Genomic DNA, 19,563 nt, shown 5'->3' with positions numbered 1-19,563 from the left:
CTGCCAGATAGTGGTTGAAATGATATTCTCTACGACCATACCTAGGAATATTGCCACGATTTTCTCTCCATACTCTTCAAATATTCTGGTTATGGACACCTGTGATTGGATCAACGACATTTTTTAAATGATTCACTACAAAATGTTAATATATATGTTTATCAACTTGTTCATATGCTTTCCAACAATCACTATGGATTATTGTTCCAGGAGCAATCTTTTTTAAAATAAGAGGCAGTAATACTTTTGCTCTGCGGGACGGAATTGGTACTACAAATATCTTTTTTGTGTCACGGTCTATACCACCGAAAATCCATTGTCCTGTAATAAGTCGTCCACGATTATACTTTCGACGTCCAAATTTGGCTTCATCGATTTCTACAATAATTAATGCACGACGTTACGTTACAACGATTTGTTCGAAACTGATAATAATGAACCGTCTTTCGTTGAGTTCTATCGACATCATAAGAAATATCAACAATATAGGTTTTAGCGAGGAGGGTAAGCAGAAGCTCTTGCTAACGAATCTAACCCAGACTTATTTCGATCACTCTTTTCAATATTGAAAACTTTCTTTGCGAATATCTCGAAAACTAAAAGAGATTTCCTTTTATATGTATAGTGTAACGACCCACGGTCTCCCCTCTCACTCTATCCATTTCTATCTCTCTCAATCTATTACCATCTCTCTCTATATTTGTATCCTTCTAATACTTTATTATTATATGACTGCGTATTCTATTATCCTAATACTAATTAATATTTTTGTACCTTATTTTTATATCATATATTATAAGTTCCAATTATATTTTAAAATAAACACAACGTATATCGTCCGATTTCATTTACGATTAGAATAAGACCGCCATTAGAAAGTAAGACATTACGCAGGCGCGAACTCTGACTAGCGGGTATATAAGGAGCTGCGGAAGCAGTAAGAGACACAACTTCTCTCTGGCATCAGGTTCCGTACAGACGAAGATCTTGAAGGCAGCTGATATACTCGCCCAGTGAGATCAAGACCGCTCCTCTAGAGGTAGCGACCGTTTTCCAGCGATCAAGAGTATTTGATGCTCCTTTACAGGTTCAGTCTGAAGTAACCTTATGACAGGTGCACTATGACGATTCCTGTGAAGAGCAGTACGGGCGACATCTTGGAGGAAGCTGATATACTAATAAATCGAGACCGCTCCTTTAGAGGTAGCGACTGTTCTAGCAAATAGTAATTGATGCTTCTTTAATATAGACTTCGTGTTCACCAGAAGCGGACGAATCGCCTGCCAACAAGCGCTAGAAGCCATTCCTAGTCGGACGCATTTCTAAGACCGCTCCTGAAGAGTCTTTTCTCCAAAGTAGCGACTGATGTAGAAAAGATAACGAAGGGCTTATGGATGCTTAGGCAATCAAGCAAAGATTATATGTTTCATGAAACCTTGAGACCGCTCTGAGGTTATAGCCACCTATAACTTTGGCAGCGACCAGGGCATACGAGACAAGATCTATTGCACACACACACACACTCTTACACTGCGTATCGTCTAATATAGAGGATCCTCTACCGCAATTAATACGGATTAATAATTAATAACAGCATAATTACTCTTGTTCACGAATGTAAAAGCGTAGACACATAACCTAACTTCTGTTCACGAATTTTAAGCATAGACACATAACCTAACTCTCGCGTTATCGAGATAAATGATAGAAGTATATCGCGTAACGGTTACGATTAACATAACCTCATCTGTGCATAATAATTAACCTTATTTGTTCTTATAAATATTTAACGAATTAGAATAGGCATTAGTATTGTATTTACGTTAGAATTAGAATAGGGTTTTACTGAATAAATTATTGTTAAGAAAGATCTAAGCTTTGGATTTTAACTCCTTAACCGCACGCCACACGAACCCCACTTTTCGTCCATCGGAAAGCCGTTCTTCCATGGACAACGTAGCATCGCTTTAGGGACGTTACACATGTAAATAGCTATTAAGGCGTTAGTTTTGTCAGCGTAGTGAGGTTACTGTGTCAAGCCCTGTACAAACTGACAGTGAGGAACGAAATCTACTGCACCAACCAAATAATCAATAGTTTACAGAAACAAGGCACACACTTGGTATCATACCAGTACCACTTAAACAATTAAACACTCAGCTCACAAAATTAGGTCTGCACACGAAGAATGCTAATTCAACGTCTGCCTCAGTGGCTCATCCTATCCTTTGCAAAAAAAAACATGGCCTAGAGTAGGTATATTCAGTAGGGAGCGTTGCTTATAATACATTTTATAAACCTATGTATATTTTTCAAGAAAGTACAATTCTGTTTATTCGATCTTCAATTCTTTTATTCCGCTCACACAACGTACACCCGGCGACAAAATCGGCTTCCCTCAGAAAATGGCAACGTTGGAAGCCGGGCTCCCTAATACCTGAGAATCACTGGCGGGATCCGTAGCTCACACGAGATAGGTGCACAAGCTTTTATTTATTTGGCTGAAATAGAATTTTGCTGGACTAAACATTATACGTGAAAGCGATTTCGTTCACTGGGCAGCGATATAAAAATATGATGGACTTGATTCTTAATTTGGTTATGATATAGCTAATATGCATCGTGGGTAGGTGAACGCAAGAAAAAGCAAGAAAAACACTTCAAATCATTTTACCATGTGCGCCTTGTAATGAACGCTTTTTAAGTAAAGGACGAGAAACGTAACAAGTAGGAAACGTAAAAAGTAAAGGACAGAAATGTAACTAAAGTTTCAGTTATAAGATCAGCATTAGCAGCCGCAGCTGGCACTTGGGGATTATCAATGCCACATATTACTATCAGGGTCATAAATTCATTACTGAGACCTTTAACTATTCTGAGGCGCAGTAAAGTTCGACGTGCGTATTCCGCGTAAATCGAGTACTTATCTAATGTGGTGTTCATTGCCTCATATAAGATGTTAGCATAGTCTAGTTTACGGGGACACAAGGGCATGAATTCAAGTTTAAAGTTGGATCACGTGCGGTCGTTTGTAACCCATTCGTTCAATCAAACCCCTGCATCACTCTTAAGACACGAAGCCACTCGCGACAAACACTCATAGTCATTCTAGCCATTCGCGGTTTGTGCACGGTTTACCTCCTCACACCATTGCGTAATATCATGAATAGAAGGATCAAAGTTGGAAATGAAATAGTGTTGCCATCGGATTGGCTGCAATGATCTAATGGTTTCCACGAGTACTTGGGCTGAGTTGGTAACGTCGGAATTTCTGCCAGGTAAGTCGCGGTTATTTGTGGAAAAGTTGGGTTCTTGTGTATGACAAGCTATATTGAGGTTAGCTATACACCCCGAGTTTAGTTTTTCGTGAGTCGGAACGTCTGAAATACCTATCGCGCCGCGGACTTGCGTTTCTGTGGAGTTGTTTGTTACCGAACGGTGCGTGCCCGCAGGGATGGCAAGACGGTTTCGTCCGTTCACTTCACTCGAAACAACGGTGTTTACGTTGGAGTTGTTGCCTTCAATCGTATTTAATTTCACTAGAATTGAGTCTAGTGCTTCATGTAGTAGATAGTCTGATCCGCGAGTCCGCTTAGACGGTGAGCGCGGACTATGACCACGCGAATGACGGGGCGACCAATCTCGTGAATGACACTGCCTGCGTTTGCGTGACCGACCTCGCAAGCCACTGCGTGATCGACGCTTCGACCTGCCGTGAGAAATGCGACGCGAACGTCGCCGCCCCGATCTGCTTCGACAAATGTCACCAGGACGGTACCGCGAGCTATCACGCGTAATATTAGGCGAACGACGTCTTGAATCATCAACCTTGCGACTGATTACTTGCATCAGCACACGATCGCGGTTCTGCCTGACAGCAGGCATGACGACGCAAAGGTGTGCGAGCGTCAGACATTTCAACACACAAATAAGTCAATCCTTAACGTAAAAAAAATACTCTGTTCCTCGCATAAATGCGCGAGATTTTAGTCCTTTATCTCACTTCTGATTTTAGGATCAGAATCAGAAATTTATAAAAAAAGAAGTAAGTCGGGTATGACCTAATACAATCTTAATTCGAATCACAATGTGAGGAACGAAGTCCACCGCACCAACTAACCAGTCAACAGTTTGCAAAAACAAGGCATTCACTTGACATCGAACAAATAGCACTTTTAGGATCAAACACTCACTTTACAAAACGAGGTCCGCACACGGAGAACGCTCATACAACAGTTCCCGCCTCAGCGGCTCGTCCTATCTTTCGCATAAAAAACATGGCCTAGAGCAGGTACATTTGGTAGGGAGCGCTACTTATAATAGATATTTTCACTTTCCGACTCGGAAGGAGATTCTTCAGTGGATTTGCAAAAATTTTTATGAAATTTTGAGGGATGAGTCTAAAGATCAAACGATGACATTCTGTGCGTATTTTGTATAAAGAATTAAATTAAAACAAGTTTATGTACAAGCTGATACAATCGCAGAAGGGCGATTCTACATGCAATAATAAACCAAAAATAAAGAATATAAATTGTTCATAATATTTATAGTATGTTCTTATGTCTGGGTTAGGTCTGGGTTAGGTCTGGGTTGAATGCATACAAGTACTACATATCTGAAATAAATGAAAAGGAAAGATGTATAGCAGGGCGATAGAGGAGATGCCTTGCCAACACCTAAACTTCCTAGACGAAACTGGGTCATATCTAGGCAGAAATGTCGTGGAATAGACAAGAAGTAGTCGAGTGTTTCCAATCAAAACGGGATGGTCTAACTTCATAGCGAACCTTGTACGGCAGAGCATAGATATCAGACGACTCTCGAATCCTGCAAATCGCCTGCTCCATAGTTAACTGTAAAAGGTGGAACATAGGAGCAGGGGAGGTTCCGAATTATCCAGGATGTTTTGTCCCATAGTTCCTTGGAAACATAGAACATAGGGGTGAAGCGTCTTCCTTTTGAAATAAAATCCCGCCTCTATTCCACCGAATGCTATACATCTTAGGTACGAGAAATGAGGAAGGCAAGCTGTCGAACGGTAAGCCTGACTCGAATTACCTGTCCGAAAGGATATGGGGATCTAAGATGTGCCTTCCTGAAAGAGGGAAGAAGTACAGAGGCCGGAGAAAGGAAGGTTCACACCCTATCTCAGCACTGTAACGATCTAAATATTGAGCTGCGAAATTTTAAGATCAGAGGTTTCCGATGAATAGGTAGGGAAAGAGGGAGGGGGCTAGAGCACAAGGGATAAAATCACGCGAGGGGAAGGAAGGTGGTGGGTGGGCGGTATCGAAATCGTGAGGAAAAAGGGGGGTCCAGATTTGAACGAACGTCAAAGGGAAGGGGGGAGCTTTCAGCGTCTCTGGGCATAAGGGGGGGATGGAGGGTAGAGTTTGGGAAAAAGAGACGCGTCAAAAACACTGATGAAACTGATGTTGTCGATAGTTCGATCACAGGATGCACAGTCAACTGATCGATGAGACAATTTCGGCGAAACTCAGCTGGCTCGACAACGTAGAGAGTAGGGGGGAAGATTAGCCAGGGGGGCAGGTACCAGGATAGCTGGTCCTAGGTCGCGAAGGGAATTTGTACTAGTTTTAGAGAGACCTCACGATCAAGGATAAATTTGCAGCGATTCGATGAAAGTCGAGTTCAATTCCTTCGCAGGAATCGGTCGCGTCGGAGGAGTCGTTTCGCCCAACGTCTTAAACCACGTAGCTACAATCAGGGAGGAACAATGGCACGGCTCCGATGAAGACGTACCTCCGGCCGAAGGCACACCCTGCATAGGCTCGGGCCGGTAAAGCAGGGGTGATCTGGAGGCTGGGGAACGAGGGTAGGAACGGGTTATTGCCACCTCGAAGTCGGACGTACCAAGTCTGATAGTGGCCTGGAAGTCACACCGGTGACCACTCCCCCCGTTACAAATTCGCATAAATCGCATAAATCGCATAGGTTTGGGTTGAGCCCATCGAGACTCCCAAGATATCGCGGCGGGACCGAGCGGGCCTCGACGAATCGTCGGGGGTGCGCGCGGGACTGGGGGAGTCGCCTTCCGCGGCTCCCTCGTGGAGATACCACGGGTGAGGGTGGAGATAGCCCCTCACCCTCTCGCGTGGCCGTCTGCGGCGGGGTACGCGAGGGACTGCGGTATTCGCGACCGATAGGGACACGAGCGAGGGGACACACGTACACGCCCGGCCGTCTATGGGGATCAGTGCGATCACGACTTATCCGCTCGTTATATGCTCGAGTCGGATCGTACAGAGATCTCCCAAGGAGAGCCCTCACGCGACGAAAATATTCGCGGACTCGCGGAATAGGGACTTCCTGGAGGATATAACGGAGGAGAAAATGATTCTCGAGGGAGCTTAGACAATAAAAGATTAAATAAGTATTAATAGAAATAAGGGTTAGATGAATACAAAGCGATATAGAGAAGAATAAATGGTAGAATAAGTTTAGAAATGATTAAAGCAGGGATTGTATGAATGTAGGGAAACTTAGAAATAGAGTTCGTGTTAAGAGAACTTTATGTAAAAAAAAAGGGGAAAGAACATAAACATGTAGAATGAAATAAATAAAGATGATAGCTATCTAATATAAGTTAAGATATATAATACAAAAAATGTAATAAATAAATTTGAATATAGTAAGTAAAGATTTTAGAATAAGGATGATAGGAGATATATAAGTGGTAATGGTAATGAAACGTGACCGGTTTAATAAAAGGAACTGTATATTATAATTGAATATAATTAAAAGATATGTAATTTAAAAAGGAAACATATACATAATGTATAGTTGTTTAAAAAGCGGTTATATAACGGGCATTTGGCTCGTCCGCGAGATTCGTAATTTGTTGGTATACGTGACCGACCGAAGGTTGCCTTCGGTTGGAGCATCCGTTGTCCTAGCAGCAAAACACGATCAGCTGTCGTATGACTTGTTTTTATCGTTAAAATTGAAGTTCAAACAAAGTAAGCGTTGTCGAGCAACGGTTTTGAACTCCAGGCTCGATGTCGAGTTGGGACATCGGAGCCTGAAGGAGAGAGAGAGTACATCGTACTGCATTAGCACGAAATAATAGATAATTTGTGAGCGCCGCGTAGTGGTAAAATTTAGCACGTCTTCCGCTTCGCGGAGCACGCGCGGCTCTCGCCCCAGTCGTCTTACGACAACCAATCAGTGCAACAGTCAGTGCGACCGTTCGTCAAGCGTATCTCAGCTAGCCAGTCTTCAGATTTCAAGTAGTTTGGTTACCAGACACTTGAAATCTCACTAGCTCTCAAAAGCTGAAACACTGTCGCCGACAAACTAGGATTCTGCTCTGCTCGATTCGTGCGTATACTACGTACGAAAGAGCACCTGGTTTGTCTTAGGGGACAATTGAACGAGATTTGCACTCTTGGAATCGGGGCCTGCCCTGATTCTCTGAGTCTCGTCTTCGTCTCGGAGCAACAAAGGCCGCTGCCTGTTGGATCCCTGAGAGACGGGTTACAACAGAGAGAGATAACGTACGTGCCTATCACCTCTGCGTTACTCGTGCTCTGCCACCCCGTTTAGAAGCAACCCCCGTGTGACGAATAGAAGCACACGGTGAGGTGAACGGAGTCGCGGAGCCTCTGGCCGTCCTCAGCCTCCAGGACTAGCAATTCGCTGGTTATAGCGTGTCCCTCCGCTCACGAATCCCTAAGTTATCGGGATTCGTACGAAACGAACCTTGCTAAAAGGTGCAAGGCGAAGAGAAGAGGCCCCTCCTCTTCTCAAGCCACTCGCTCATCGACTTCTTCTTCGCACCAGAAGAAGAGTCGATAATACAGTCCACTGCATTACCTTCGCGTTACAGGCAAGGTATTGCTATCCCCTCCACATAGGCTCGCGAGCGCAGCCTGGAGTCGGGAATCTTCGGTATAGCTGGACTTACACTCTTGCTTACCGCGCGGTTCCGCCGCGTTTCTGTTTTCAGACGTCAACGTCGCTGAAGGGAGCACCGGCGTCACCACCAAGGGCCCCATTTCCGAAGAGGAGCAAGGAGTCCACAGCCCCGACCTAAATAGTTCGAAGTTTCAATAAACGTCGTTTACAAGCCCTTTTCAGGGCTGACAAAGATTAAACTTGTGTATTCGTTTCTTTCGTATACCCTCAATCTCACCTTATCCGGACCTTCGTTGGATCTCTTATTTTAAGCGATTCCAACAATAGTAGAAGCATGAAAAGCCATATAAAAGAAATATGCTTAATAAGTTAGATGAAATGGGAAAGGAAGCATATAAATAATAATAAATATATGTGTGAAGCCGAAACCGAAGTCGGACCGAATTCGTCTGATAGTGGCCTGGGAGTCACACCGGTGATCACTCCCCCCGTTACAAACTCGCATAAATCGCATTAATCGCATAGGCCTGGGTATATACAAAACGAAAGGAGACGTTGCTAAAAATACATTTATTTAATATATTTATTTTTAAATTAATTATAATAATTTATAATTAAATTTTTTCCTCAGTTGTCCCCTCTCCCCCCCTGGTCTGTGTTGTCCGATTGCAACTGAAAGTCGCAATCGCATCCGCGAAGTGCTGTTCCATGGCCTCAAGTTACGATTGTACGTATTGAAAATGTATTTCGTAAGTAAAACAATGTAATACCAATTTATTCGGTGTTACTTAAAGTACACGGCCGTGACAAGAATAAAACAAAAACAATATCTTCGACAAGAAGTAAAATAACGTTTACCACACTCAGCGATAACAAAAACAAAAATTCACACTTTCTTTTATATCAAAAGGACCACGCCACTGTCACGCGCAAGCGCAACAATTCGAACATAGCACGTTTGCCAACATAAGAACATAAGAAAATACATAAAACTAGAAAGCTAGAATGAACAAAACCTTCATATCCAACAGTACATATTTGTAGATAAATGTATATGGAGAGTGTTGAGGACCGTCTTTGACGGCGGTGGCGGTGGGTTTTTTCACACTCTTCTACTAATTTTTACTTTCAGCTGTTTCTTTCTTACTTTACCCGAAGGAAATATGTAACGACTTGGAAATATGTAATTCGCTAAATATACAAAGAGATAAGTAAAATCCTTTTACTTTTATTGTTTGTAAGTGAATTAATAGGAAATCATCATGAAGTTGTTTTAATTGTTTTTTACAGGCCAGTATCAAAAACATAAATCCTGCCGTAGGAAGCGAAGAAAGGAGGCAAGAATATTTGCAACACATTCAAAAAGATAGGTCAATTACGTACTGTGTTCATCGAAAATGAATTCATTGGAAATCGTTCTCACTATGCTTGAATTTTGATCATAGGTTTTATGACGCACAACTATAATTCAACCCAGACTTAACCCAGGCCAAATCCGAAGGAAAAACGATTTGGAAATAATTTGCCACTATACAAAGAAATAAGTAAAATCCTTCTACTCTTATTGTTTGTAAGTAAATTAATAGGAAATCATCTTGAACTTGTTTTAATTGTCTTTTATAAGATAGTATCAAGAACGTAGAAATTGTAAAACTTATAAGTGTATCACCTTTTACATTCAAGTTGTATAAACTCGAAAAGTAATTTTTATTAAACTCGTTTACTTTTGCAAATCAAACCAGAGTTCACAGTCGGAATATTTCGCGAGTGAGTCATGCCCCTTAACACGTTGACTGCCATTTTACCCATATGTGGGTGACAATTTTTACATGATTGCGAATAACCATAAGTTACACAATCATGAATAATAGTAATGTACAAAATTTTAGCGACAATTAGTAAAAAAGGAAAAACACTTTAAAATAATCATAAAAATGAATTAAAAACAATTTTCCTTAAAGGTGGAATCAGTGCCAAAGTGATAGAACTTTTAATGAAATTAAAATGGCAGTCAATGTGTTAATGCCGCTTGCAGGCGACTTGGACCAAAACATAATAGCATTTTAGAAATGCGAGAGTAAGATTTGACATTTGCGCTCTCTTGTGTCTTTCCGAAGCTATTCAAAGTGATCCGAGGGACCGAGTTCACGTATATATAGCTCGTGCAGTAATATATATAGTGCAGGGGAAATCACAGTGTGGCTCCATCTCGCATTTATTAGGCAGCCACATGTCTGTAGGTAATATTATTTCTGTAAGGAAAACTGTAGCAGCAGATACCGACCAAGCAATCTCGGAAAATCACGTGACTACCCTAGGCCCTTAAGTCCTCGCGAAACAATGATGTTTGCTTGAATTGTCTAAGCATCCATAATCCTTTCATTTGGTTTGTTACAGTAGTCGCTACCCTTGAGAGAATACTCCTCAGGAGCAGTCTTAATATCTGACAGATTAAGAACGGCTTCTAGCACTTGTTTGACAGGCGATTCGTCTGCTTACAGCTAGTATGAACTATAAACTTAAAGGAGTATCATCTACTAATTCGCTAAAACGGTCGTTCTAGCAGGACTCAGTACATCAGCTGCCTCCAAGATGTCGCTCGTATTCCACGTTTATTCTACGCCATCTCGGATTCCGAATATTAAGTCAATCTGTTCTTTTTATCAAAATATAAACTTTATTTTTAAATAAAAATTCGTACTCGTGCCGAATGACTAAAATGCGCACTTGTTAATAGTTACACGAGGGAAGCTCTCATTGGTGGATTGAAGTAACACTGTGATTGGTCGATTAGCGCCCTCTTTTTCTATACTCTACACTTACGTGGCGACTAACGCCACCAGCATGAGAGCAACAAAGGAAACTCTTCGAATACCGAAATTCTGGCGCACATCACTGGAATGATAGTTTAAGCAACTCGAATTCACGCCACAATCACAGTGTGACCTCTTAAAATTCGAAGTCATTAATCAGAGAATTGGTGCTGAATCCACCTAAAACGAACAGGTACGAGCGCCTTAAAATAGCACTAACTAAGCATTTACCACTCTCTGAGAACCAGAGATTCAATAAATTGTTCTCAGGAGTCGAGCTTGGAACAAGGAAGCCCTCAGTATTCCTATCTGAGATGAAGAATTAAGGCGGATCTGATTTAAGCGCCAAACACTTGTGAAAACTGAGGCTATCAAAACTGCCACAACAAATACCCTTCATTACTGTCTCTAATTTGGACAACAATTAAGTGGCAGAAGTGGCAAACAAAGTCGCTAAAGTTGGACACCGTACCATTGCACCAGTGTATAGGGTATCACAAAATTATGTCACGGCTACTCGCTGCCTGGAGATGGGTCAGACGTATTTAGTGCAAGCTACTCGTACTTAAACGACGCGGTTTCGCCGATGATTGTTCCAGACGTCGAAGATGATAAAACAACCATTGCACCACCGCCAGGACTAAACGAGGCCCAGGACTTCATCGCTCCTGCAGCCCCCCGATTCATAATTCAATAAACGTCTGTCCTGAAAAGGACAGACAAAAGGAATTAATATCGTACAATTTCTTTTAGTTAACCCGTCTTCTCACTTAGTCCGGACCGACTTTAGATCCCCTTAACCAGTTAGCTGTGGCGCCCCCTTTTGCGAGCGCGCACCTATATGTGTCGCCAAAATCGAGTGATGACGAGTATACTCGTCAATCACAGTTAACTGGTTAAGCGATCCTTAATCATTACGGTCCAATTTGTAATTTTCTGCGTATTCATAAACGTAAATATATCATCACTGACCTGGCTTTGTTTGTATTTCGAAGTTAGATACTATTCGAGTCCATAATTTGTGTATCAGTGAAAGTGATTTCAAAATTTTTTGAAAATCGAGGAAATTCGTTTTCAAAATAGTTGAAGTAAATTTTGATTTTGTCTTAGTTAAAATTTGATGTTCATCTTAATTTCTTCGCATCTAATTCTGTTCTGTATCTATAAGGCAGATCCATTCTCTTCAATACTCCTTAGAAAACGTGCTTGTGCCATCGCTTATATGTGATGACCACCATTTGCTAAACATGCCTGTAGTTTTTAAATTGTTTCATATTTTATCTAGAAGTCCAAGATTTGATCTCATTCTTTGCAATGCATCTTCTATTTTCTATTTCAATTGTGGGACGAACGAACTCCCCAAAGGAAAAAATCTAACGAATTTAAATCCGGCGAACATGGAGGCCATAAATGTGGAGCAGGTGTGCAACTTATCCAGCGTGTTCTAGAGATTTCATTTAAAAATTGACGAACAGGAATAATGGAATGAGATGAAGTACATTCATGCATGAACAAAATTCTGTTACATTTATGTCGAGGTATGATATGTGTTAATTGAGTTATGAGAGGAGAACGCAGGAAGTGTAAATAGTTTTAACCTCTTAATGGTATAGGCAAATAAACGGGGCCTATAATATTATTCCCTATAATACTTACCCACACGTTAACGGTAAAACAACTCTGATTAAACCTTTATTATCATAATATGCGGTTTTTTGTATGCTCAAATTCTAGCTTTCTGATGGTTCAGGCGATTAGTACTGCAAAAACTACTTTCATCAGTGAACAACATATTTTTTTAGAGAATCTGGATTTCGTTCTAACTTTCGAAGCATCCAATGACAAAACCGACGGCTTAGTTGTTTCTACGACGTTTCTGTACTCTATAAAGTTTGTAAGGACGTAGACATTCTCTACGTATTACTCTCCATACTGTCATGATACACCTACTCGACGAGCTATCCGTCGTAATCCCATTAATGGATGTTAGAATCGCTTATATTAAGGGATCTAACGAGGTTCCGGAAAAGGTGTGAGAGAGAGGGTTTGTAAAGAAACTATAACTTTGGTTTAATTTGAGTCGGCTCTAAAAAGGATTTAAGTACGACGTTTATTTTTTCTTAAAAAATGGCTGGGGCTCCTATGGTCCTTTGCGGGGGCGCTCGGTCCTGCCGGAGGAGTGTGGGGCTCTCGTTGGGCGTGCGACGCCGGTCAGCGATGCTAGCGACTGAAAACAGAAGATAGCGGTGGAACCGCACCGGCAAGCGAGAGTGTAAGTTCGCGCTGTACCGAAGACTCCCGACTCCAGGCTTTGACAACAAGCCTATGTGGAGGGGATAGCAATACCTTGCTTGTAACGCGAAGGTAGTGCAGTGGACTGTATGTTCGACTTTCCTTTGCAATTAAAGGAATCGTCGATAGGCGAATGCACAGAGAGGAGGAGACCTCTTCTCCACGTCTTATGCACTTTATAATAAGGCTTGCTTTGTACGAATCACCGCGAGAGCAGGGATTCGCGAGCCTTGAGATGCACTCAACTTCACCTTGCCGTGTGCATCTATTCATCACACGGAGGTGGTTCTACATGGGGTAGTAGAGCGCGGGTAACACAGAGGTGATATGCACTTACATTAGCCCTGGCCGGATGTACCCCTTAATTACTGCACCTAAGCAGTGGTCTCGATACTCTTATGACGATCAGCAAACTCAGAGAATCGTGACAATTACCGATTCCAAGAGTGCATTTAATTTGCCAAAAAATCCCTCTACTGCGATCTGATTCATCAGTCACACGTATAATACGTGATAGCCGAACAGACTAAAATATCAGGCCGCAAGAGACTGACCAGACAGCTAGATTTCTAGCGCTTTGAGGACTTCGAGCGTTTTGGAGAAACCAAGGTGCTCTTAGCGAAGTAGGCTCGAAATGGCTATGAAGCTGCTGATTTCCTGTTACCTGTCGAAGGACTGGCGGAAGACTGATTGCGAGACTCGCGTGTGTCTCCGTGAAAATGCGGAACACGCTAATTAGCCGCTACGCCGCGCTCGCTTATCATATTTTGTCTTTGTCAAATGTTCGTCCATCGAGTCGTTGAAAATCGCAGCAGTTGGGAACTTCTTTTGGATATAACTGTCTCCCGTTATGCCTTGTGTAATGTCCCTAAAGCGATGCTACGTTGTTCATGGAAGAGCGGGAAGATAGAGTAAAGTTACCTGCTGCTTCGTCAATGGCACGAAACATTTCACACATGTTCTTATGACGCCGTCGTCGAACTATGATAGTGGTTCTAAATGATCATCCATCCATGATCTATGATTAGTTCAAATGCCAGTAATAGACTAAGACGATAACAATTACGCTATTTGGAATCTCAGATTCAATTAATTTTCAAATATAAATAAAGCCAGGTCGGTGATGATATATTTGCGTTTGTAAATACACAGCAATTACAATTTCGACACATAAGCTAATCACATAAGCGAAAAATTCCAAATCAAAATGTCAGGAAAAATCTAAGTCCAAGTCCCGTGCAGAGCTACGTGGAGGTATATGCTATTACTATGGAAGGATTGGTGATATAGCATTCAAGTGCGAAAAATTTTGAACTTTCCAGGCAAAGGAAAACTAAAGTCCCCATCATTCGTTGCAGCGGTCAGTGATGGTGACAGTCAATAATACCGCTTGCACATAATAGATGAGGAAAGTAACATTATGTTCCTAATTGGCACAAGAACTGACGTTTCAGTTCTACCAGTAGCTACGTTAATAAACGAACGAAGATGAAGGAAAGCCCACTGGTGCTATACGCTGCCAATAACACACCCATCAAAACATATGGGAAACAGCTCCTGACCATGAATCTAGGACTAAGGCAGGCCAATAAATAGATATTTTTCAATCGCACAATTGCTATTCTAGGGACAGACTTCCTGAACCATGTAGGATTGCTCGTGACCATTCAACGAAAAAAGCTGATTGATACAACCTCTGGAATATCAGCTACTGGTTTTGTTCGACGGGTGACCGATAGCAGAATCACGGTAATAAAGAACAACGAGAACAAGTTCACTTAGCTGCTTTTCAAATTCCCAGAGCTCTTAATCACGCCAAAGACAAGTAGTGTCAAACATAATACTGAGCATGCCATCAAATCAACTGATCCACCAGTACCAGCACGCGCCTGACGACTGACAGCCGAACAATTGAAAGCAGTAAAACTGGAGATCCACTATATCATTGTGGGACCGTCCAAAAGTACTTAGGCATTATCCTTACACATGACTCCTAAGAAAAACGGCACCTGGAGGCTCTGTAAGGATTATCGCAGACTAAATGATGTAACGGTGTCAGATTGTTACTCGATACCACATCTCCATGATTTCAGCCACAACCTTTCAAGGAAAAAAATTTGTTCTGTATTGGACCTACAAACAGTGTATCAACAGATTCCAGTAAAAAAGCAAGGCATCCCCAAGACAGCGATAATAACGCCATTTTAATTATATGAATTCGTCATGATGCCCTTCAGATTCTGCAATGCCAACCAAACGTTTCAAAGGTTCATCTAACGAGGCTCTGAATGGTATGGATTGTTTCCCATTTATCCATGACATTCTAATCTCTTCAGAAATTGAAGAAGAACATACAAAACTCCTAGAAGAAGTATTTGACAGATTAAGAACGTACGGCGTAATATTATAAATTAACAAATGTGTTCTAGGCCAACCGCAAGTTGAATTTTCAGGATACACCACCAATGCAGAGGGTATTTCACCTCCTCCGAAAAGAAGCCAGACCATTCGAGGTTACCAACACCCAAAAACTTTAGCGGAATCACGCAGATTCCTTGGAACCATAAATTATTATCGACGATTCCTCAAAAGAGCGGCCTCTATTCAAGCACCACTACACGACCTAATACAAGGAGCCAAAAAGGACCGCAGACCAGTGCCATAGACGGAGAAGGTACTTGAAACATATAAAAAAACTAAAGAACAATTGACCAATGCAACCTTACTGATACATCCGTAGAGTAATACCAAACTGTGATTAAGCAGAGATACATGTGATACAGCGAAGGGTGGCGTATTGGAACAATATACAAACGGTGAGTGGCGACCCTCAAGTTTTTTCTCCCAAAAATTTACCAAGCAGCAAATGGCATATAGCACGCCAAACTGCCGCAGCCCCCAAGGTGGCAATCCATTAAGCGATCCATCCTGCATTCTTCCCTGCCGCTTGAGCGTCGCCACTAAGGATAAGGAGACGTACCCTTAAAGTGCTTGGTACTGTCGACCGCATCCCTCCGATTATCTCGTCTGGGCAATTAGGAGCATCCCTTAGTTCCCGCCAAAATTCCAAACCACCCACAACGACACCACTTGAAGGGTATAAAACCCGAAGCAACCTAGGCCTCGCTCTTCTATACCTAATCCGGACACCGAACGCAATGTATCTTTAGTCGCGACCCAGTGCGTACTTGTCTCTTTGTAAAAACGCCTATCTTTCAATAAATATTTGTTACGTGCGATCAGTGAGTCTTCGTAAAGACAACTTGTATCGAAGCAATGCTGTATTTTAGGTCACACGTTTAAGAGACCAAGTGAAACATGCTGGAACACCCTTTATGATTCACTGTTCTAAATATTAGCAATAAAAGATAAACATTGTTTTATGAAAATATGCGCCTAACTGTACCGATTCTTTGAAGGACGATGCGTTGTATCGGGCGACTCATTTTAAACTTTTATTTTTTAAACATTATCGTTTATTATAATTGTTTCTATGTAGTATTCTTAGCAACGCGTGATTTTCTCGTCTAATAGCTTACTCGTCTAACACACACACACACACAGACTTATATAAGACACATCAGTGCCACACTTGTTGCTTAATTTAAATCGGCATTCTAACAACTCGATTTCGACTTTCGAGAAAAGAACGATGCGACGTGACGCGTAAAGGCGAATGCCGAGGGAAGCAGTTTGCGTCGAGTGTGAAATACGTGAATAACCAAATCGAATTTTCTAATTATTTATTGTAGTTATAAATATTTGAATATTCGACAAACAGTTTGTGAGTACTGTGTCACACTGTGTGACACAATCAACATTTGTGTCATAAATACGGAATTAACGTCTTGTCGTTGTGTTGGATTCTTCCGAAATACTTGTGTAAACTTCCTGTAGTTCTTTTCTGTGCTTCTAGGGCGAGTAAATTGGACAGAAAATGAGTGGGAAGATAAATACATTAATCGTTTCTATTCCACAATCTCATAAAGAATGTTTCGATTTGCCTTACCTTTGTTGGGTGTCGGTAGATTTATTCAACAATACCCTACGATTTTCAAAGTGCGTCATCTATCTGAGACAAGTATCGCCGAATTTTGCTGCCTCTTTATCAGGTAAATCACTCGTTTCAATGGCAATGTTCACCACTGCAATTCGACCAGGTGTCATTTGTCGCGCATCCGATGCGATCGATATTGTTAGGCAGTTTACCTAATAAAAGGCGGATTTTACCAAATTTTCAATTACTTCTAAATAATTAACGAAACCTTAAATACCAAATCATCATTCTTGATTTTCGTCTTATTTTGACCTCTAAAATCGCATCTTAACTAAATAGAGTATTTATAAGAAGTTTAGGCTATCTAAACTTCCAAACTACTACTCAATCTTCTCCTGTAAGGCTTATGCAGTCTTAAAAGCACTGGAACTCATAAAAAAAATAAATAATAGAGAAGGAAAGTATACTATCTACACAGACTCCAAAAGTACCCTATCAGCTCTAGATAAAAACTCCAAAAACCCAATTATTAAGCAAATTACTGAGGAATACAACAATATAATAGTAAACAATCAAGCATCGGAAATCCTACTCGGCTGGGTTCCAGCTCACGTTGGAATTCGGGGGAATGAAAGAGCAGACGAAACAGCTAAAGAGGCCAAATGTTTTAAATATACCAATACACCACAAAGAAGTCCTAAGATTCTTAAATAAAATTCTCAAAGAAAATTGAAATGACACCTGGATAAATTCTCGGAACACAAATATCCACAACATCAGAAAAAATATCCACGAAACAAGTCCAGCATTATCCTTCGACGGGAAACACCAAGTAGTCATCACAAGGCTAAGAATTGGTCATACAAACTTCACGCATTCCTTCTTGCTCAAAAAAGAAGACCAACCACTGTGCACCATTTGCAACACCAAAATCTCGATGGAACATATCATCACTTCCTGCCAAAAATACTAACGTGAACGGAATCTGTACCAAATCTGCGGAAATCTCAAAGAAGCGATCAAAAATGAAAAATCATGCTCCGATGTTATAAATTTTTTGAAACATGTTAACTTACTAAACCAAATTTAAGCCAAAGCCGTGTATATCAACCGTCGTTGCTAATGACCCTTGAGGGTAGATGCAACATTAAAAATTAAATAAAAAAAAAAAAAAAGTTTAGGCTATCTATGCTTTCCTAGGGATTGTCGGAATGTTCGGGAATCAGGAATTGGTCACGCTGTTGTCACTTAACCCCTTACATATATGTGTACCAATAGTTTAAGTCATTATATCTCGTTTCGGTGATAAAAATGATACGTTATTACAAATATGATTTACAATAATTGATTTACCTTATAACTATGACGGTAGCGAGTAACGAAGACCTAATGACTCGGCGTTAGGAGATTTACAAAGGTTTTCACTCGCGGTTTTACGTCGCGTGACACTGATTGTGGACGGGCGAAATATTCCTTACTTGAATTTTGGTAAAGGAATCGGCGTGAAACAAAGGTTACGGCAGGTTTTAAAGGAGTTGATTGGAACTTTGTTCGAATGGTGGGGCCGAATGACCTGCCGCAATTGATGCTTACTCTGGCGAAATTTATTCTTAAAACGCGAATTATATACTAAGTCGGTCATCGACACACGTTTGACACCTGCACGATCGGTGTAACGCTGAGGTTGTCAAAATACCAGGTTACAGGGACACTTGGTTTGAAGCAATACATCTGTTAAAATGTTATATGATATTAAGATATGATTAACCGGAACGTAACAAGCCAAATAGCCTGTATGAACAGGAACATGTTGCGATTTTTCAAAGTGTAACGCCCCCCCCCCCCCCCCCCCCCCCCCACTATCTTTATATTTATTTCGCTATAATATTTTTATCACTATATTTATTTCGCTCGCCTTGTCTTAATATTCATTATGCATATTTTATTAGTTCAAATACTAAGACATTACGCATGCGCCAACTTCAACTGGCGGGTATATAAGGAGCTACGAAAGCAGCAGGAGACACACTTTTCTCTGGCATCGAGTTCCGAGAACACGAGGATCTGAGAGCTAGCTGAGGAGAGTTAACTGAGGCAGCAACCGTTTTCCAGAGATCAGTAGTATTCGATGTTTTTTTACAGACTTAGGTTCGCGTAACCTGTATGACAGGTGCACTATGACGATTCTAAGTAAGTGCAGTACGAGCGACATCTTGGAGTCAGCTGATGTACTAAGCCCTGTTGAATCGAGACCACTCCCCTAGCGATAGTGACTGTTCTAGCAAATAAAGTAATTGTTGCTCCTTTAAGGTTATAGGTCACACTTGCCATAAAGCAGACGAATCGCTTATCAACAAGCGCTAGAAGCCGTTCCCAGTCTAACACGTATTAAGACCGCTCCTGAAGAGTATTTTCTCAAGGGTATAATATAACCATTTTATACTTCCATTAATATTCAACTAAATTAGAGTAGGTATTAAATATTATATTAATGTTACGATTAGAATAGGCTTTTGTTCAATAAATTTTGTTGAGAAAGATCTAAGTTTTGGATTTCAATTCCTCAACCTCACGTTACAA

This window comes from Calliopsis andreniformis, chromosome 1, assembly GCF_051401765.1.
Source record: "Calliopsis andreniformis isolate RMS-2024a chromosome 1, iyCalAndr_principal, whole genome shotgun sequence".
NCBI classification, from domain to species: Eukaryota; Metazoa; Arthropoda; class Insecta; order Hymenoptera; family Andrenidae; genus Calliopsis; species Calliopsis andreniformis.
Note: the sequence above shows the minus strand (reverse complement) of the source record.